This window comes from Hyposmocoma kahamanoa, unplaced genomic scaffold (genome assembly GCF_003589595.1).
Source record: "Hyposmocoma kahamanoa isolate Upper Pololo Valley unplaced genomic scaffold, ASM358959v1 64, whole genome shotgun sequence".
NCBI classification, from domain to species: Eukaryota; Metazoa; Arthropoda; class Insecta; order Lepidoptera; family Cosmopterigidae; genus Hyposmocoma; species Hyposmocoma kahamanoa.
This window is the reverse complement of record NW_020653852.1, coordinates 10,820,231-10,843,929: the sequence shown is the minus strand read 5'-3', so window position 1 is coordinate 10,843,929 and position 23,699 is coordinate 10,820,231. Positions and strand designations below refer to the sequence as shown.

The window sequence follows — 23,699 nt, the reverse complement described above, 5'->3', positions numbered from 1 at the left end:
CAAGACTTAGGAGGTTTTAGAGACTTATTGTTAATCCCGCAAGCGGATTTAGGAAAATTGGAATACTAGGCCTTAACTAGTTCTTAAGGCGCCTTCCTCCCAATTAAAAACGAACATAAAACTCACTTTACGACGCGTCGTAACAAATAGTTTAGCTTAAAAAAAAGACAAAATTGTACAATATTTAGTTCACTACGTTTGTTAATAGTAAGTAAGTAAATATCTTTATTTATATCCACAATACAAAACAAAGGAACATTACAGTAAAGATATATATTATAACAAAAGTTTACCTTACTTTTTGATTTTTACCCAAAGCGCTAGATTTTAATCCATTTCCGCCCAAAATCGTGGGCAGAAAAGGTGAATATGGGATTTGGTATAATTTCATATTTATTGAATGAATATGAATGAATGAATATACTTTATTGCACAGATAAACACACGAACATAAACACATGTACAGATAAACATACGCACAACAGGCGGCCTTATTGCTAAGTAGCAATTTCTTCCAGGCAACCTTAGGATAGGAAAAGTACTTAGAAGGGGGTGCAACCAAGATACAAGATACCACAGCGATAGATTGAGAAACAATATTAGTAAATACTAATAATAAATATAGTATATAATATAAATAAATATTAATAATAAACACAATAATATATCATTTTAAAGTAAATAAATAAAAAAAATAAATACACAATGATATCAATGTAAATACATAAATAAATAATTATAAAAATATTTACTTATTATATTATGATGAAGGATTATAATAACAACAGAACAAGGACATTAAAGGCAGAAAGGGAAAGAAATCACTGCTCAAGGAAGTGCTCCTTGACACGTCGTTTGAAAGTATGTAAAGAGGGGGATCGTCGAATATTATTATTAATATTTATTATTCATATTCATCATAATTTTATTTTATTTTATTTTTCTAGTAAGTTCGATGTATGGAAACACTACAATAGGGGCGCATAGGTGTGCGCTGAACGCATGCTGCATGCATGCATGCTATTAAATAAATGTTAAAATATGTGGTGCGCGAGCGGTGCACGAACGGCACGTGGACATATCGCACAACGTAATGCATGTGTGCAACTCGCCAGCCTCTCGCAAACAGGCGCATTTGCGACACGTTGGCACAATATACGCTAAAATATCCTTCAATGTGAATGTATCCTAATAATTGTTTTACCACACTTTTGGTTTTATAATATACTGGCTAGTGCCCGCAACTTCGTCTGCGTAGAATAAGTACATCGAATAGCCTACTGTACTAATTTTCGTAGTTTTATTGGTTCTCCATACAAACTTTCATCCCCTATATCACCCACTTTAACATTTATTTTTGTGACAAAAAGTAGACTGTGACCTTCTCCTAGGTCCCATCTATTTTTAAATCAAAATTAATTAAATTTGGTTCAGCAGTTTAGGCGTGAATACGTAACATACAAATTTACTTGATACTAGTATAGATTAACTTGGTTTGGATAAATATGCTAGATCTCTAAGGGTGCGCACATTCGCCAGATATGTACACACCGTAACATATTTACTTAAATAAAAATTTTACATATTTACTTAAATAAATTCGTTAAGAAACAAGATGTCCATAATACTCATGGTACCACGGTTTCGTTTAACTATGGTAAACGATTATTTTATGGGGAACTGTATATGTTTTTACAATAAGATTCCGGGACAGTAAGATTTAGATTATCATTTCGTAAGTTTAAAGCCTACATTGAAAAAAAAATTAATTGAATAGTCATATTACAAAATTGAAGTCTACGGGTTAGATAAAGATGTACCGAAAGACGACATGACTCTAGATTCCATGTAAAATTGTTTCAGAGGTATTCCACAGCATTTAAGTTCATTTGAAAAGATCAATCCCGACAGTTGCTTGCTCGTTCTTCTCAGAGAAGTCAGCTCTTATTTTACCTAAGGAATAAACGATACTTTGAAACGACACTTTGACAAATGTCAACATTTGTAAATAAATATATTTTAGTACTTTATATTTTCAAAACCATTTTATAAGACTGTTAGTAAAAAAACAGGTTAATATAAACAGTTGTGGAATAGTGCTTGTTATGTATCCAGATATGCGAACAACTGTAACATCAGATCAACGTACTTGCATTCGCAGCAGAAACATGCGCCCCGTGCATTACAACGTGACCGCTGACAAAATTATTTTTTTACGCACTAATTATAGTTACTTTTTGGCCCAACGTACCTAACATCGGATGTAGACTAAATTCTTTTAGTTAAGATCTTCTTTGTGTAAGTACTTTTCGGCTCAAGCAACGCTCCTTACTTCAGACGTAGTTTAAATTCCTTTAGTTAAGAAAATCTATTGTGGAAGTTTAAAGCTGCCTTTCCACCAGAGATGTGCGACGTAGCGAGGCGGTGTTTGAGGAGAAAATCTGTCAATAGGATTACTTCATTGTCCTAGCCTCGCTTAGCGCAGCTCCGGAAAAGGGTTGGCGGAGCGAAGTGTTTGTACATACAAAATAGCGAGAGATGTGTGCGAGAGATATGTGAGAGGTGAAGGAAACTAGAGTTACTGAAAGTATGACCCTAACTGACACTGACATATCGCCACCGCTGACTCCACCACACCTCTGACCGCCTAGCTACCTCGCACAGCTTTGGTGGAAAACATAGCACCGCTACACATCCTCGCACCGCCTCGCTACCTCGCACGTCTCTGGTGGAAAAGCAGTGTAATATGACTATTATCTACATATTTTCTCGTTTTTACTTCACCTCCACTGCGGCCACTCTTTATAATTTGCTGCTAAGCAACGAACGAACGGATTTAGTAATCAGTCAAGACCGACAATTACCATAATATAAGCTGACTAGACAATGAGCTCATAAATAAATCACCAAAAGTAACTACAGAGTATTAAACAATCATCATGTTCATTAAAGTAAACATAAAAGATGCTAAAAGCCGGCCAAACACTCTTGGATAAAATTTGCAATTCTCCTTTAAATTAATGTCCTTTGTAAATAGATATGACATTCGTCTCTCAATGTTTTCAAGCAAAAATAACATTGTAAATACAATGCGCTCAGTAATTGAGGCTATCAGAGCAAAAGTGGTGTAATCCCACAAACTGGTGATTTAAAACATGCCAAATTAATTTTATACACCGTTGTTTTTCAAGAATAGTGGCTCAAACTAAAATAGTTCACTTTCGCCTTATTGTAACGCTGTATTAAAAATGTACTGAATGTTACCTATTATGAAAAAGATATCGTTCAATTAGTTAAAATAAAGATGTCACAATTTTGGACCGGTTCACCATTCGCCGACTTTGCGTGCTAGACACGTTGCAGTTAATTTGTTAAACCTACTTACTTCCTGAAGAATTTGGTGTTTTCGTGATAGACCAATATTCCAGAAAACCATCGATATGTAATCATATATTTTTATTATCAATTTTTGTTTAATACACGAAAATGGCATTCAAATATAATAATATAATAATTATGGACTGGCGCCAGCATATCAAGGCAATGTGACTAACGTATTGACGGATCTTATTCCGTTTCTCTGGATATTCGAACAACAGTTTAGCTTGACGTGCTGTTGACTGTACTTTAGAATCATTTAAAGCATTATTAATAGTAATATTAAACTGCCTCCGTGGCCGACCTGTTACCATGCTGGTCTGACACGCCGGGTTCGGTTCCTGAGCCGGGAGAAATATTTGTGTGGCCTACATATATTTCTGTTGTGAGTGTGGTTGTAATTTGTGGTTCTCTATGTGTTTGTCCATGGCCCCCGTGATCCAGTGTGTGCGTTATTTATTTATTTAAAGTAACATTGTAGAAAAAAGGAACTAAATGTGGGTTATACCACTTTTGCGCCTATAGCCTAAATTAGCCTGTCGTAGAATTACATTAAAATCAAAATCAAAAAATCATTTATTCCACAGGTAAAGTTACACTTGAAACCGTCATTTTTTAAGCTACTCCTTATAGAAATTCTAGGGGTTGCTTCTTTCAAATAAATGTCCTTTTTCCATACATCTGTATCTAACACGTAGTCTTTAATTGACTATTACTCTTCAGTTAAAATACTTTTAATGTAAGTTTTAAACTCAGGAAATGATAATCTTAATATGTATTATAAAAACATATACACTTCCTTTTTGATACAATGTGACAAGACGAACAAGTCATTGGCCTGTTGTTAAACGACACGTCTGTCCATAGCAGTGACCATACTACTCCAAGCTTTAAATCGCAAAACACCCTGAGACATAGGTTAATAAGTCCCATGGGACTGCAATTTCGCCAGTACCTTTACCCTTTAAAACAGGAACGCAGTAATGCTCACATTACTGCTTGGCACAGAAATAAGTAAGCTAGCAGTATCGAGTTCTTAGGTTTTCGCGATTGTTACACATAGGAATGAAACTATTTTTCCGGATTTAAATCGCGTATATTTGTTTTTTCAAACAAACCGACGTTTCGGGCCCTTTACAGGTCCCATGGTCACGGTTGACTGTCAACCGTGACCATGGGACCTGTAAACAAATATACGCGATTTAAATCCGGAAAAATAGTTTCATTCCTAAGCTAGCAGTACTTCCTTGAACGAACTATTTCACAAGGAGTTCTACTGCTACTCCCTATAAAGGTTACCTATCAGAAGTACGAAATGACATTTTCCAGAAATAACGTTTGCTCGAATTTTTATAACCTCGAAAGTAATTTTGAGAGGATTTTTTTTTAAAACCTAACTTAATCTAACCTAACCGATCCTAATCGTGTCTTTGCGATAAAAGTCCAACATATCCTGAAAGAACAACGGTTTCGTTATAATTCGGTTTTCGGGGTAATGAAAATTCGAACAAATGTTCTTTCGGAAAAAAAACAATTCGTCCTTGTGATAGTTTACCCCCTATAAAATAATCTTAAATAATTCGCTTAAGTTTTTAGTAGATATCATTGTTTTTTTCTTCATTACAAATTTACAAAACATGAGCACTCGCGCTATAAGCAAGTACGAAACTGACAAGGTCGTGAGGATCTGAGAGAGTCGTCCATAAGCATCCTTCCAGAGACATAGTCACGTTCTCGTTTGCAATTTTTACGAGTGTTCCGACGTATTTTAATGACGTTGTTTGTCGTTATGATCGTTTGTAAGTGCTTAATAGAGAAAAGAGATATAATTGACATATTCATGTAAGTTACTATTAATACGAAGATCGAACACTATACATTTTGTAAAGTGCACCCGCTGCAGCTCGCTGCAGCCCGCCGTCGCTTGAAGCAGCTTCGTTTTCATTATTTTGTTTAATGGAATGTTGCCTAATTTTGTAGAAGATAAAGTTTATGTTGCATTGCTCGTTTTAATGCAGTGGTGCCGTGACACGTCGCGTTGCGTGGGCGTAATATGAATCAAGCCTAAGGAACTGGGCTATCACTATTCATTTTTAAACTTAGGAATTGACGATGGAGTGATTTTTTTGCAAACACCTTAGTGTAAATTGAGTTATAGCTTGCTCTTGATTTGCAATTCCGTTCAATTTCCATTCCAATTGACATGACTTGCTTAGAAGTGTCTTTTAAGTCGAGTTTCATTCGTCTTTATTATATAATTTTGCTATTTGTGACCTTCGTACATAAATGCGTTAGAATTATTAAAATCATTAGCGTTTTTTATTTAGGCGTTGGTTGTCGAGTCGTATAATGAACTTTATTTTTCACCGACTTCAAAAAAAGGACAGGGTTCTCAACTCTCTGTATATTTTTATGTGTATGTTATGCGATTACTCCGAAATCTTTGAACCGATTTCGATGATACCTTTTTTGTTCAAAAGGGGGTACCTCAGTAGTGGTCTGATCTAAATTCGAAAAAAAAATCAACCTTTAAGGGGATATTAGGGGATGAATCCAGTTTATTGGATTCCCCTTTTTTCCGTTCCGGTATTGAAGGGTAAGGGTGCTGATGAAATCACAGGCACATGGGACTTGTCAACTTATGTCTCAGGGTGACAGGCGCAGTGGCAGTGTCCCTCAGATTTTTATTATCTAAAGCTTTGAGTGGCACTGCACTGTTATGGACAGGCGTGCAGCTTACCACCAGGCACACGACGTGTTCGTCTTGTCATTTGATGTTATATAAAAAAACCTCTAACATATTTCAATAAAACTTGGCAAATAGATGCAATTTCACAAACTTTGGGGGTTGCTTTTTATGTTTTTTTTTAATATAAAATAGTCCTTTTCGGTTTTAATACTCAAGCTACGTACACTAAGTTAAGCTAATTGATGTGAGAGAAAAATGTCGTTTACACAAGCCGCAGAACCGATGATCGCTATAGCAGAACAGAGTGGAGACTGACCAAACTCGCCGACTGAAGGCAAGATGGACGGACGTTCTAAGCAAAGTAAGCGTAAAAATCTGGATGGATATAACCCAACATCGGAAACGATGGCGTATAAATGACAAGGCCTACAACATGCAGTGGGTGATTAACAGCTGAAGAAGATGTACATAAAATGTGCCATTCTTAGTTACGTGACTTTTTAAATACCTTCTTGCGTAGAAACAGTCTCACTCAACCGGATGATGAATATCTCTTATTTGTAATTATTAGAGTAGAAGTTACAACAAATTGATGACGTTAAGGTAAGAACATTGTAATATAAATACAAAATTAAATATTGCAGATATCACATGTAGTTGGTAAGGTAAGAAAAACGTAACTCAAATGTGAATTTGTAGAACTGACTTGTAATTACATTCAATAGCTGTATGTGTAAGAGGATGTAGTAGTATGTATATTTTTTATGATGCCAAGTGACGAGACGAAGAAGTCGTGCAACTGATGTCAAGGGACATTAAGCGACACGCCTGTTTAAAGCAGAGGCAGTGCCACTCAGAGCTTTAAATCACAAAGATATAGTACTCGCAGACGTAAGTTGATAAGTCTCATGTGCTTGTTTTTTCACCAGCATCTTTACCTTTCAAAACCGGAATGCAGTAATGCTTACATTACTGCTTGGCGGCATGAAATAGGTACGGTGTTAGTACTGGCCTCTTTAACAATAACTAACGCAATCAACATTATTATCAATCTCAATATTAAGCAAAATCTGCGCAATTGATATTTTTTTTAGGTGATTACAATGGTGCGCCATTTCGCCCGGTCCTCAGCTTGACGCAAACATTTCCCGCCAGCAACCTTTCCCAGGTCGTCACTCCACCTGGCCGGAGGACGTTCTACACTACGTTTGCCGAGTCGCGGTCTCCACTCTCGAACTCGTTTTCCCCATCGGTTATCGGTTCTTCGACAGATATGGCCAGCCCACTGCCACTTCATATTTTTTTTTGTTCATATTGTTTGTTGCTTATTGCACGAGCTATGTCGGTGATCTTGGTTCTCTGTTGGAGAACCTCATTACAAATTTTATCCTTCAGAGAAACTCCGAGCATTGCCCGTTCCATAGCTCGCTGAGCGACTTTAAGTTGGTGGGCTAGCCGTATCGTGAGTGTCCAAGTCTCGGCTCCGTAAATCATAATAGGCAGGACGCACTGGTTGAAAACATTTGTTTTCAGATTTTGTGGTATAGGTGACGAGAACGAGCTTCCCAAACGCTGCCCATCCAAGCTCAATTCTCCTCCTGGCTTCCTTCTCGAAATTGTTTCTACCTAACTGCAGAATCTGCCCGAGGCAAGTGTATTTGGAAACAACTTCAAGAAGGTGCCCATTTCCGACTTTGGGTCTCGGATCAATGTGATCATCATGACTTTGGTCTTGTGCAAGTTTATGCCGAGACCAATACGTCGCGAGGCGGACACTAGGCCGTCCAACATTTGTTGTAGCTCCTCCACCATTGGGACTATGTCATCTGCAAATCATAAGTAAGAGATGTACTCATCGTTTATGTTAATGCCCATACTTTTCCAGTTCAGCGTCTTAAACATATCCTCCAATGCGGCTGTGAACAGTTTCGGGGATATGACATCCCCTTGTCTCACCTCTGCGTTAATTGGATGGGTTCAGACTGCTGGTCCCGTACTTGGACACTCACAGTGGCGGCATTACACAGACATCTGAGCACTTCGATGTAACGATAGTCCACTTGGCATCGCTGCAAGGATTACAAGACAGACCAGGTTTCGCCGGAATCAAAAACCTTCTCATAGTCCACAAAGGCTAGACACAGGGGCCGATTATACTCTTCCGACTTCTGTATAATCTGCCTCACTGTGTTTATGTTGTATATGGTGCTGTATCCCCGTCGAAACCCGGCCTACAGGCTGAAACTCGTCGAGTCTTCTGGCTAGACTACTCGTAATGACTCTACAAAACAGCTTATATACGTGGCTCAGGAGTGAGATGTCTCCTTTTTCGAAAAAGAGAACTACAATACTCCTGTTCCACGTTTTAGGAGTTCTCCTACGTTGAATGACGAAGTTAAACAGGTTCTGTAGTTCCTTGATGACTGGAACTCCTCCGGACTTCAGAAGTTCTGAACTAACCGCGTCTTCACCAGGGGCTTTTCCATTTTTAAGCTGTTTTAGAGCCAATACGCTCTCGTCTCGTGTAGGGTACGACGAATGGTTCGACCTTCGTGTGTTGTAAGCTTCGTCAGGTAACTCCTTCCAAGCTGCTGAGTGAACAGTTTGGACGCTCGGTTTCGTTCTATTGCGTCCTCAATGAGGCATGTATTGTAGCTCCGTAGGTCGCGCCGTACCATCTTCGCAATCTTCTTGTTGAGGTCTGACGATACTGATACTCTTTGACAAAATTCAACAGTAAAACAAAACACTATCAATAGTGTTTCGTTTGGAAATATTTGGAGCATATAGTTGCTGTGAATGTTCTATGTTCTAGTCAATAGATTGTAGTCGTTGAGTGATAATAAAACTTTACGTGCTAATACCACATGACTAAAGAAAAGGAAGAGAGACAACGCTTCTAAAGAGCGTTCAGAATTTGTACCTATTTTGGTAGAGTTGGCAAAGGAGGATAAAATGAAATAAACAAAACTTACAGCATATTTTATTACAAATGACTTATTCCAAATTTTTTTTTATAATTTTTGTTTTCAATGGTTTGATGTGCCTTTTAATTGAATGGCATATTCTAAATCTAACATAAAGTCTTTTTAAATAATCCAATGGGAAGCACTCACATGGCATATATCAAATTTACAATTTTGCATACGTTTTAGTATGTCACTACTAATATTATTAGTGTTTAGTTCTGTAATTTGACGTCGTTTTATGATCAATTAGTTTTAAAGGAAGATCTTCTCGCTCCACTGCTTTTAAACACCTGTCGTCTGAAAAATTTAAAAAACCATGACCATCTTATTTTAATAAATAAACATTCAATTATGTACATAATATAATTAAACATACGTATTAGTGATTGAATAATTGTATTTACTGATTAAAATACGAAGGTTTAGGTTTTTCATTGACGGTTCTTGTTCCGTTACTTTGGAGGCGATATTTGAACAAAAGTTTATAGCTTGATGTGCTGTTGACCGTGCCTACATATTTCAAATCATAAACGCTAATCATTTTGACATTAATTGTAAAAAAAATAGTTCTTACATTGTCGTGTATTTTTGCTTTCGAACGTATCAATGCAATTAATTGCAATACACCATGTACGTGATCGTATACTAGAACGTTTTTTGCAACACCGGGTGCATTTTTATGTCGATGTTGAGGTATATGTATTAGGTGTCTATTTACCACATTTAAAATAAAAAATTGTATTCAAGTTCCTGTTTACGTAGTTGAGTAGTCCATGTTTTTTTTCGTTCTGTTATGGTTTTTACATACAGTACAGTAAACCATATTTGCATTTTTTTATAAACACGTATTACAAATATTATGTTCGTAAAATAAATAAATCAATTCATGTGAACATTTTGTATTATTTTAGTAAAATAATAGAATGGCTAAACAAGTCGTTGCTAGGCAACGTAGACATGTCAAAAAACATGATGCCCTTCGTAAATATCGCCAGCCCTGAGCTGTGGCACCGACAGAACCGGTTTAAACAGGTTTTTCTCCGTACGCGACGAAACCGCCGGTGCTCAGACACACACGCGCCTCAGGCTAGTAGTAATGTACCTGTCATAGCGTGGTTGTATGAAAAATTGTCTCTGTTCCTTTTATTTACTCATATGCTCATGTGCTAATATTTCGAAAGTTACTGAAATGCAAATGCGTTAGTAGAGGACAGAACTACCCAAGATGAAATTTTTCACAAGGAGCTCTACTGTTACTAAAATCCCTCCCTTCGTGAATGTAGGATTACATAGGTATACGTTTGACCTATGTAGCTAAGTTATTATATATCTTCAGAGATACGATGTAGGAATGACGAAACAGTTACTAGGAAATCTCATTGTATGAATCCCAAGCTCAATGCGATTCGAGACGACACACTTTTGGTGAGGCACCGACACATTTTCATACGAATTGCGTTTCCACGAGCACTTTTTGTCACATCGGTCGATGTCTATAAACCTTTTGTTATTGAGGAGGGTCTTGACTTTAGCAATAATTGAAATGAGGTCGCACCTTTATTTCCGTGACTGAAGTGCCAAAAGTGTACTTTAGAAAATGAAAAGGTTTTTTCGTCGCTTAAGCAATAAGATATACAAATGAAGCTATTATTCACTTTCTTAATCATCAAAAAAGTGTTTCAGCTGCTATAAAATCCAGACATATTATCGTAGAAAAATACTGTCAAATGGACAAGTTCTATTTCACCTCGCTTTTTCGGTGCTAACATTAAAATAATTATCTAACTAAATACTCTACTAACTATTTTGTCACAATTTTTTTTACATATTATTGGACAGACTCAAAGTAGAGTAAGATACAAGGGCTGGCGGTAATGTCATATTGTTTAATATGTATTTATTTAAAAAAATTGAAAGTAATATCGTCACTAAACGAAACACTTAACTTTCGGGAAATAACGTTTCTGAAAATAAGTGCAAATGTGAAAAAGAAATTTTCATTCAGAGACTGTATTAGTTCAACTGTCCAATAGAGTAACTTTCAAATTAGTTTTGTCTACATAGTTTCGGTGGCAATGTTTTATTTAAATATTCTGGATAGAATTGAGTGTGGTATCCTGAAATATTACATAATATTTCACGACAATATACCTACTCGAATACTTAAATAATAAAAAATGCCAACGAAGGTAAAGAAAAGTAATCTGAAAATTACCCAATACCGGTATATTACATTAAGTGTTAATGTATCTTAACCATTATGACAGTGTAAAGAAACTTTTTGAACACCGCATAATCCCTTAACGAATACGTAAACACAAGTTTCAAGACCGCAATCTCACCAAAGATGTTACACGCAAACATACTGCGTCATTATTATTATACGTACAGGCGTAGTTTTTTATACAGTGTGATTTTTAACTGGGACTGTATGTGGAAATCCAAAAATATAGGAGATACAGGGAAACTATCTTAAGTACTATTAGATATTTTTTTGTAAAAATTAACAATATTGATTTTTTTTAATTCTGACGACTTAATTTCTTGTAAGGAGCATTTTATTGTATCTCAAGAATAAATGGGACAGCAGACTTGACCAAATTTATTAAAATGTATTTTTAACAAAACAAAAATGGTTTCCAGGATGGCTTTCCTTTTATGGTATCGGATATCCCCATACTGTCTCAGTGAAATGATTATACCGATGTATATTTCAATTTAAAAATAAATTATGTCGGAAATGGTTTACAAATCTCTTTGAAAATTTCGGTCAACAAGATGGGCTACGAGACCATTTCTTTTGAGGACAGCCGTGTAACGGTATTAGGATATTCATGAGACGGCAAAGGCCGTTCCTAATATACCTGAAGCACACAAAGAGAATAATCTTTGTGATATATGCAAAGAGAATTTCTTATTTGGTACCGGTATGAATTCATCATAGAGCATGCATAAACCGCAATTGACCATTAAGTCTAAATTATTAATACAAAGATCGAACATTTAGAAAAATGTCCTTGATTCGAACCGACGACTTCTCATAGCAAACCGTGCCAGACGCTATGCCAAGTAAGCTTAGTTGAAAACTAAATACAAAGATCCGACAACAAGCTCATAGAAAAATTCGTGAGGTCCGCTGGTTCGATCTGTTGCTGACTTAGCATAGCGTCTGGCACGGTTTGCTAGGAGACGTCGGTTCGAATCCGGCCGGATCGAAGGAATATTTTCACAAAAAAATATTGAATATCAATTCAATAAAAATTTCAATACGTCTAAATTTTCTCATTATTGGGAACCTAGAAGCTAAAGAATTTTCACTTTTGAACTAAAGTAATAAATTTTGATCAATAAAAACATACATATATTTTATTTCTACTAAATTAAAAACCACTTTTGTTAATAAACTTCGTAGTATATTTAGTTCTCATTGTGAAGAATATATATTATATGCAGTAGTATATACTATATGCTACTATATAGTATATACTACTATAGTTTATGCAGATAACGTACTCTTGGTATAATCAAGCCAATTGTGATCATACGCCAAAAGTGCTTTTATCACATTAAAGTCATAAAAATGATACGATCTCATGGAATTAATTACGTATTTACGAAATTTTATAACTCTTCTATTTAGGAATAAAAAGTTATCGATTGATTTCGTTGAAAGAATGAATGAATGATATTTATTTGCCTAAAATGTGATTTACAACCTATTGTAAACTACCTATAGTTTAGAAGCAGTAGATCTCATTGTGAAAGAGCTCGTCCAGGGAAGTACCTATTTCTGCCGCCAAACAGATTACTGTTTAAATAGGTACTAACATTAGTTAACATTACTGTTTTGAAGGGTAAGGATGCTGGTGAAATTACAGGCACATAAGACTTGTCAACTTATGTCTCAGGGTGATGGGTACAGTGGCAGTGCCTCTCAGATCTTTGCAATTTAAAGCTCTGAGTAACACTGCAACTGTTATGGACTGGCGTGTAGCTTACCATTAGACGCACGACTCCTTCGTCCCGTGACTTGATATTATAAATGTATATATTATGTATATATTTGATATTGTAACAGTTTTCATACTTTACCAAGATGGGCATTTAAATTATACATTTTATTACATAGGTGGTTTCATTCTAAAACAATTCTAATTAGAGTTAGAACAGAGTTAATAATTATACATACATGTTATAAATAATAGTTATTGCCATGTGGTGTAGAAGTAAAAAAAATCTTTAGGTCAAATAATTAATGTATATTACACAGTCAAATTTATAGAATTTTACATGAAAATAAACAAAATCTACTAAATTTTTTTATCTTTCTACCATGACATCAGCTTAAGTTTAAATAAATGATTATTATTTAATTTTGCACCTGACAATATGGTAATATATATTTTTTTAATATTTTAAAACTTGTCATTTTGCGGTTATTGTTGCCTTATTAGATCTTATATTATCAAGCTCGATATACCGTCTTATTTATTAGAATTCAGCATTTATGTTACAATAATATTTATAGTGGAACTATTACCTACTGAAACGGTATAATATTTATTTATTCCAACTTTATTTTCTCGATTTCCATGGAATCCCTTAATCAGATTCTGACTTCTTGGTGACAATGTGACTGTTACGGACTCTTTTGTACATTTTATACTTTTTTTTCGAGTTGTGATGGTGATGGTGATTTGTTGATTACATGTATTGTGTCAAAGGAAAAGTCGATTTTTATTTGCGGAAAATATTTATTTCAATTTGTGATAACCAAAATGAACCCGAAATAGCACCGAAACATGATCGTGGGCATCACTCCATCACATCAGACCATTTCGAGAGAATACCCTTTCAAGCAAAATGAATTTTCAAAATCCGTCCACAATTGACGTTCGGACGTTCAGAGAAATCAGCGAGTACAGTGACATGCCTATAAAATTTGAGGATTTTCCTCAATTTAAGTGGGATTTCCTCATCAGATTTTGACTTGGTGACAATGGAATCACCACGATAGTGCACCCTTTCAAACATTAAAGAATTTTCAAAATCGGTCCACAATTGACGGAGAAATCGGAAAACATTCATAAAAGATAGATACAGCTGAACGTATAAACTCCTTGTTTTTGAAGTCGGTTAAAAATCATGAAATAGTCAGGGTTATTTGTAAAATATGAATAATCTCGCAGGACTATATTACTAATGTTATAAACAACAAACTTCGTTTCATAACTTTTAAATTGTCGTTCTACTATCTAACACACACTATGCACCTATTACGTAGTAAATTGTGTAGCAATGCCTACCGCATACTGTCGTCGATAAAAATAATTTTGGTGATGAATGCTTTCTTCTGCTACCGCACAGACAGAGTTATCACTACGGAAGAAAGAAAATAATGGAATGGCATCAAGCGACATTAGTATCAAAACCGATGTCGCCACACGCACACATTTGAAAACGTTATCTTACATTAGTACTAAGATAGCATAATTTTGATTGGTTATAAATTATCAAACGAAATTAGACAATAATAAAAAACTTTTGGTAAAAAACATCGAAACTTATTTGAATCTAATAAGGTTTTATTATTACTAGTTAGATAAAGCTAAGAATCTTGTGAACATCAACTTCTTGAAACAAAAACAAAAAGTTGGCAATCTACAGATAGGGATGTGACGTTTAATTGATATCGACATTATGTTTCATAACTAGGGGAATATTGAACTAGGCATTGCTTTATACTTGCTAAAATTTGGGTTAACCACGGAGTATATGGAAACGGCATTCAAAGCAATTTCTTCGAGAACTAGCGTAGCTAACTTTTACACGCACACATTCGTTACCAAATACGCATAAGGTTTTACTACACGCAAATATTAATTGATATTAGCTACGCAGGCGTGTGCGTATACGTAGCTACATGCTACAATCACAGTATTAATGATTTATTGTACTGTCATTGTACTTTCATTAACCTACTAGATTTCAAGTCTATCCGATCACTGAAAGGGTTGAATTAAAACACAGTCATCATAAAAATCTTTATTCTACCTGAAATATGATATATTTGTTCAACAATTACCTCTTTCCAAACTGACTGAATATGACAACACCTACAACAGTTTGTCAAGAAAATGAAGAAACTTATTTCCGAAGGCGAAGAAGCATATCATTTGTTTCATGAAAACTTGACGAAAAATAACTGACAATGCTTCAGAAATGTTTTCACATTTAGATGTGGTCTATAAATTGCGAAGGCGACTCTGAGTTTCATGTTATTAGTACCTGATTAACCAAATTATTTATTTCTTAATGAATTTTTCTGTTGTTATTCGTATGTATATAATGTGATGTCATAAAATGTGGTGCTACATTTAATAGGTACCTAGCTTTTTCTGCCTGTTGCTTCAGCCCCTTTCTCCTTTAAAAAGGATCCGGCGGGAAACTAAAAAAATCAATACAAAAACTGCTAATGTAAATCATACCTGTGATAAAACTAAGAACTCAAGCGGTTGAAGGTGACGATGTTACAATAAGCAAATAGGGAGATAGGAATCATCATAGTCTACTCATATATAGATACTCCACGAGCTCACGTGCATGGTAAAATTACCGATACTGTACCTCTCTATCCTATCTATCTTTTCTTTTTTTCGATTAATATATCGTATTTACTTAAATGAAAATTAAAAAAAAAAACTGTAGCCTATTTTCCTACACATATTTTTAACTTCCATAATGCATATTATCAATTTTTAACTTTGCGCTGCTTATTTTTATTTCTGTATTTTTATCTATATTACAACACTACACTACATAGAACTATTTACACTACACTATTCACAATTCATTATTACCAGTCCGTCGATGTTAAAAATAATTCGCACTCCATCGATAACTTCCGTATCGACATCACCCCATCTCTAGTACCGCGCAGGGTATATAACGTTATGTACCCTGACAGCGTGCCGGCGCGCACGCAGAGGTCAAAGCAGTCACAGCCTTACGTTGACACGGAGCGTACGTCTCTCGCCTTGCAATTTCGCCGCCGCGAACTATCGTACCTACGCCATTTTGTATTTGCTTTTGCTTGTATTTTCCATAATATAACCGCTAGCTATATCATTGTTTCTTCCGAACTCTGTGCCCGTGCTTGTGCTTATGTTTTTTATCCATTGTGCCTTCTAAACTGTTGTGTATTTGAACATTTGGTGTGCTGGACATTATAACACCGTAATTGTGAGTTGGTCTTTTTATTTACAATACCTGGTAGATACATACCCGCGTGCCATAGACCAGAATATAAAATAACTACATAAATACCACAAAACCATTGCGAGTGTTGGGACCAAAACATTTAAGTAATCAAAATTTGTTAGCTTTTAAATACCTGTAAACAATTTATGTTTACACATTGGTACCGTTGTAATAAAAAAAAATGTTGAACTTAACCAAAACCGGGTTTTTAAATACAGAGTTTCTACATTGATTACAACATGCGGATCCAGTACCAAGCGGAGTACGTCGCTATGCAAGCAATTCATTGAGCGTCATTCGAATTGTGCTTTTGACGGCGGCGATGGCTAGCAACCAATGTATATGTCGGGTTGCAAGAAAATATTTTTGTTTCGAAATATTAGTATTGTTTAAAATATTAGGAAATACAGAGTTTTAGTAGTTACCGATGAAATGAAATCACTTCCGGAGTATTTTTTAAACTTTGGCTTCTTACGCGACATGATAATGTAATAGCACAACAAGCATATTTCTATTTTTTTCACAAAATAATCTTGTATCACATTTGAAAGACAACTGACGCGCTGTTGACACTCATGGGAACGTCTGCTCATAAGTTAGGTAACGCCCCCGCCACTAACCAGTCTATTAGTATTTATGTGGTCTGTGGTTATCACCGTTTAGATCGATCTATTTAAATATTTTTATTTTTGTACGAAAGTAAAATGTGAGGAATTATTAAAAGTTACGTAACAAAAGTTGTTTATGATGTTAGTAATATAGTGCTGTGAGGTTGTTAGTATTTTACAAATAAGCCTTCACATTGTTGGATTTGAAAAAAGTTTTATGCGTTATCTATCTATGAATCCATATTAATATTATTTAATGAAATCGAGGGCGTCGTAAAAGCCAATATTTGAAATGCGCCTCTTCAATATCTCTATCAATAATATCAATATCACGTAAGCATCAACGAATACCGAATAGGCACGATTCAGTCATAAATATAACACAGTCGCTAAAATATTAAATTACTCGTACTCGACTTCTCGCTGCTGTGTTTTTACATCGAGGAAAGTGTTCGAGAAAGAGATTCTTTGAGCCTGCCAACTTAAAAGGCACGCTTCGATTGTTTTTGCTTTTATTTCGTCCATTTCTTAAGGAGTCACGTCCTTTGTGAAGTTATTTTCAAAGATTTTATTCTAGTATGACAATGACGTAACCAAGTTGGCACGGTGGAAAATAATTCTTTAGGCGGGATTTATTTGATTAAATTGCGTGACTAGGAGCACTCAAGTGCTAGTAGACTAAATAGAATAATAAATATAGAAGAATAAATTTAGGGAATAAACCTATTTTTCGGTTCTAAATCGTGTATTTTTTTTTTCAAACAAACCGACGTTGTAAGCCATTTACAGGTCCCATGATCACGGTTGACTCACATGACCGTGGGACCGGTAAAGAACCCGAAACGTTAGTTTGTTTGAAAAAACAAATATACGCGATTTAAATCCGAAAAACCTTTTAAATGAAACGATGTATGTGTAACAATTACGAACACCTACGAATTCGAGAAGAATTTGTTTTTCTAGGAATGAATGTATAGCAATAAACTACAATAATATGGAAGACAACCACACTAATTGCCTGATCTCGTGTAGTAAAGCATGTACTTACGGGCACTACTTGGAACACCCAGACCAGGACCAATTTATAAAACTTCATTTCCCAAATTGATATCCAATCTGGAATCGATCTTGGAACCTCTTCTTCATCCAGCAGTTACAGTGTAAAACGTTAGGCCATCGAGGATGTCGGAACACACGCTCAATATCAGTATTGTTTTGTCAATTAGATTCGTATCTTCCTCTTTTGGTTTATTAAAAATATAGGAAAGCTGCATTCAACAGAACAGTTCGTAGCAGTACAGCTCCTTGTGAAAGATTTCATCCATGGAAGTACTACCACCTTATCTGCTTCTGCTGTTACTGCGTTACGGATTTGAAGGGTAAGGGTGCTATTGCAATTACAGGTACATGGGACTTGTCAATTTATGTCGTAGGTTGCCCCTCAGATCTTTGCGATTCAAACCTCTCAGTGGCACTGTAACTACTGCGAACAGACGTCACGACCAGGCACACGACTTGTTCTTCCTTTCCCTTAGTATCATTAAAAAAAACTAAATTCCATACTTGGTGGCACTATGCCCCAGCTGCCCCAGATTAAAATCTCGATAAGAAAATCCTGCAGCTGTTTAAACTTGCTGGCCTTGGCGCTGAGTTATAATTTCTGTTTATTACAACAAAAAATGAGATGCAGTAATATTTGACTCCATAAACTCTGTAAAATTATTATAACAGAAGTAATATTAAAAGTTGTGTTTTACTTTTCACTACATTTGTTCTTTGAATAAATATTTTACATATTTATGGAAATGGAAGCTTGACTTGTTATTTATTTAAATGTCTGAGTGAAGGAAGAAAATACAAGGCTATACACGTTGCTTAAGGCTTTGAAAGTCGAAAAAATGTAGCACAAAGATCTATAACAAACACAGCAGAATTTCATCGTCCTGCTTACTAGCTTAGTTGGTAGAGCGATGCTACGGTACAGCGTGGATGTAGTTTCAAATCCTGTCAGGTCGATTCTTCGTTGTGTTTGGTCTTGGTATTATTATATTAAAGCAATACTTATTTAGGCGGAATTATTATTGATCATCAGCTCATATTGGTCTTCTGGTGGATGTTGACCTCAGCGAAGGGTTCCTTAATTCGATCTTAGTCTTTTCGCATTCAATCACTTTCAGCTATTTAACGCAAGTCGTTACTATACTCACTGGTCTATGAAACTACTAATTTAATACTGAAACCGTAGTATAATAAGACAAATATAATAACTTCATTCAAACGTAGCAGCGCACCTTGTATCTATATCTGCCCGCCGCGCGCCTTATACGGACGGGACATACACATTAGCATAATAATGAAAGGGTGCGCTGGCGCTCTAGCGCTTTGCTACGCGAGTGCATCGCGTGATTATATGAATACGTATATTCGTACACGGCCGCGGCGGGCGCGCACACATACAAGCTGCGCTGCTACGTTTGTACAATACCATATTTGTTTAATTATACTATGCTGAAACCACGTGCACTAGTTTAGTGGAATATTTTTACAAAAAATAAATGAATATCGTGGTAGCGAAAACATTATAATATTCAATAAAATGTTCGCAATAAAATTGATCGATCGGGTTAAATTAAGGCCCAGATTAAAACTTAAACGCGACATGTTTACTCTGTACTTACTTACACACTTACTTATCCACTAGTAACCGAATTGGTAATGAAATGGTAAGTTAAATTCAAGCATTTTGACAAAGAAATTCGAATTATTATTAGGTTAATAAGGTTTCAGGGTGTATCGTACCCTTGGTGTAGAGAGGTTTAAAGATTTTACGAATTTTTTTATGTATGTAGTTCAAGTCAAAGAAAAGTTCAAATTTGCGTAGCATTAAGAAAAGGTATAAATTTTCGGGTTTCTCTTATTTAAAGATAAAAAGGGAATATTATATTTCAAAGTAATAGTAATTACATTTCAACCAAATATTCTACAAATCGATGACAAGGAACCATGAAATGTATAGATATGCGTGATTTTAAATTACGTTAATACGCAGCTAAGTAAATACCATTGTGACAGCCATAAACGCAAAATTTCCAGGGTATAGGGTATACCCTATAACTGTCTCTGTGGCCGCACGGTTACCATGCTGGATTGCCACGCAGAGATCCCGGGATCGATTCCCGGGAGAAATATTTGTAAGGCCTACATTTATTTATCTCGCGAGTTTGGGTATAATTTGTGGTTGTCTATGTGTATGACAATGGCACCCGCGATACAGGGTCTCCCTAGTTCGAGGCTATGAGTGTGTGCGTTATCATTATTATTATTATTTTTTAAATACTTGTGGCTCAATTAAACAGAAACCAATAACCAACAAACTGTCAAGCCGGAAATAGAAACTTTTTGAAAAATTGTTATATAGTGATAATTACCAATCCTATTATTACTAAAAAGATCATACAAACAATTACATTTCGAAAAGTTTGTTTCAATGAATTGTTATAAAACAGTAAATAGATTGAAAGACATTGACTGGTATTTAATATTGTATTTCGCTCCAAATCGTGGCCATGAATATAAATTCACTTTTAGGGATTTACAGGAACCAAATTTAGAAGGAACGAATTTAAATACAGTTGGATTACACCGTTCTGCAAAGCTTTATCTGTGGAGAAATAAAGCTGATTTTTGCTGAACATTGTAGAAGGTGGGATAGATTGCCCAAAGCGCCTTAGCAATAAGTACTGTACTCCCGTTAGGAAAATCTGCAGGCATAAGTTGCTCCATGTTCCATTTAGTTTTGCTTATTTCTCATTTCCTTAGCATTGTTTATCGAACGCAATAAAAACGCACGTTAAAAATATAAAATAAAACGACCATGACCAATAACTTTTCATGATATGGCATAGTATAAATAAGGAACCTAAGTATGGTAATTTCATACAAACGCAGCAGGGTGGGTTGTCCGTGTGTGCGCGCCCGCTGTGCATTGTGTACGGACACACACATTCGCACATAACGCTGGTTGTCCCACGCGCAGAGATGGGCAAGCACCCGGGTTTTCTTAACGCCGCCGGGTTTTAATTCGGTTTTAATAAGTCCGGAATCGGGGGCAAAAACTGGTTACAAGTAAAATAATTGTAAATCGAGTTTTGTTGAAATGTAATTATATTATTACAAAATGTTTATTGCTTGCTTACATATTTTGCATTTCCATTGAATCGATTAGCTTGAAAATCGCTTAGAAATTAATCGATACAAAAACTCGTTATCGTAGATACTTGAATCCATTTTCATAAAAATCGAATCGTAATGTGCATCCCTAGTAGTGTGAGAGTCCACAGGATTGCAAGGTGGGTATTGTGTGGAGTTGTTTCTTTCCCAAGCAGCACGCCTATATCTAAATATATACTATAAGATATCTAACAGAATTTAATTCGATTGAATATTTTAACATTTCAAATTGCCTCAAGATATCTTGAAGAAGGTTTCTAGATAATTTAAAGTAAAAGTAAGCACAACTTTATTAGTAGATCACAAGAGTGCTTTGAGAAATTATCTGTGGGTAATGTTAAGAGCGATTCTTATCTTTTTCCTCAAGTAACCCTTCTAGAATGCTACAAAACCATTTGTACAACAGAATTTAGTCTTGTAGACAGTTTTTATATAATTTACAGTCTATGATTAATACCCTGGACGAACTCTTTCACAAGGAGATCTACTGCTACTAAATATTTATAAGGATATTAGTAAGGATCTGTTCATTTTCACCACCTTATTTTAATGGATGAAATAAGTATCCGCATGTGCATCTACTGATTTTAAGATTATAAAATCACCAACAACCCTGGTATGGAGTTACCATCCTTGTTTTATCATACTATGGATATGGCGACTGTAGTGTTCTCGTAAGTGCATTATACATTACCATCTCAGTCAACCGTGACCATGGGACCTGTAAAGGGCCCGAAACGTCGGTTTGTTTGAAAAAACAAATATACGCGATTTAAATCCGGAAAAATAGTTTCATTTCCTATTATAGTTATTTTTACGTTCATATGTGGAATATTTTAATTGGTATGTGATTGCTTATATGTGGAATAGCACTTTTAAAAAATTCTCAAGTTTTGCAAATCGAATAAATAAATGTGTTTGTTGCTGTGAGAGTGTTTCTCCAACTTTATCAGAATTTCTTAAATTGAAAAATTAAGTGGATCTAAAGTTCGTATTTTGTTATGGGAAATTACTTCTGAGAGCTAACACCAGATATGTTAATTGGAAACCTTTTTGAAAAGCTGCTAAATTTATTTTTAGGAAAATGGTCCCTAGTACGTAGTTTATACAGGTCATCTAGTATGATATCACAAAAAGTTTCCTTCTAAGTTTCGGTTAATACTTATGAATAAAATGAAGTATGTTCTAAAACTAATGAGAAGATTTAGTTTTAATTCAATACTTCTTATGGGATGCAGGTTCAACTCTGGATTCTCTTTGGTCTAACACTAGTAAAAAATCAAGGAAATAAGATTATGTTTTTTGGTTATCTCATTTCAGCTTTTAATTTTGAATGGTCTGCTTTGCTTATTTCATTATAGTTACCCAAATAATAATAGAGATAATAATGAAGATGATTCATTAGGTAATGCAAATCTACGCATATTACGCACAGTTATAATACCGGATGCGAGAGGGAGTGACATGTGAAGTTGTGAGCGTTGAAACCATAATACTGTAGTTCCAATACACTACACTCGTCCCTCCATAACATATCAAAAACAAAAACTTACTCCTCCTAGCAGTTCAGTGGACGTATAGACAAAACTGTACCTGAAAATACAAAAAAGCAATATTTAATCAAATAATTTACAGTGTACAATTGTTAACAAAATATTATACTACAGACGGTCCCCATATGTTCATGATATTAAAGTTTTCCTAGCAGAGCCGCCGACTACAGCCCCACACTAGCCCCGCCCATTTCATATAAATAAGGCAACCACTCACGGTTCATGTGAAGAAGCTCGTCCGCGATAACTCGGGCGATTCTGTAGCGGTTCATAGATTAATGTATAACAAATCGGAGTCAATGAAAATAGCGGCGAAGAGTTGTTATTTGTAATTGGGTTATTATTAATATGGCAACGTCTAAAAGTGTTGCAACACGTACATTAATTGCAGTCACAATTTAAGTAATGGATTTTGAATATGTTGTAATTGATTCAATTAGGTATTGGCCAAACAAGTTGAAAATCCACTTGATTGGATGCGTTTTTTTTTCAGTGTACATGTATTTTGTTTAGTTCTCACGCAACATTAGTCGATTAATTTACATATATACTTCTCTAGAACATTATATTTGAAATAAAAAAAAGCAAAAGGACTGTCGTGTTTATAAAGCCCTGGTAAACCGTTATTCGATTTCCTTTTTTAAATTTACGCTTCCTACGCGTAGTTCATTCCCAAACCAAAGGAACGGTTCATTTTATTGAGCTTTTCAATTTATTTATTACTGTCTGTAGATTTACTGAAGCCATACAGTAAATAAAGTTGAAGAAAGCTACAGTGGAATGTCTTATCTCTGAGGTGTGTGGGTGACTGCTTTAACTAGTTATTCTTATTTAATATATTCGGATAAAATAGTAGCTATTGAAGTTACGATGGATACAAATGAAATAAGCCAAAATCGTAGCAAATAGAAATCGTTGTCTATAAAACTGCTACGTGCGTGCATACTCGTAGCACGTACTACGCTCGATGTAGCGTGCGTAGCTTTTTTCGTGTGTATGTTACGCAATTACT

General features: G+C 35.3%; 1 pseudogene; it reads right to left on the bottom strand.

Annotated features, from left to right (window-relative positions):
- Positions 1 to 7,940: 7,940 nt before the first annotated feature.
- On the bottom strand, positions 7,941 to 10,145 carry LOC113230867 (annotated as a pseudogene).
- Between the last annotated feature and the right edge of the window lie 13,554 nt (positions 10,146 to 23,699).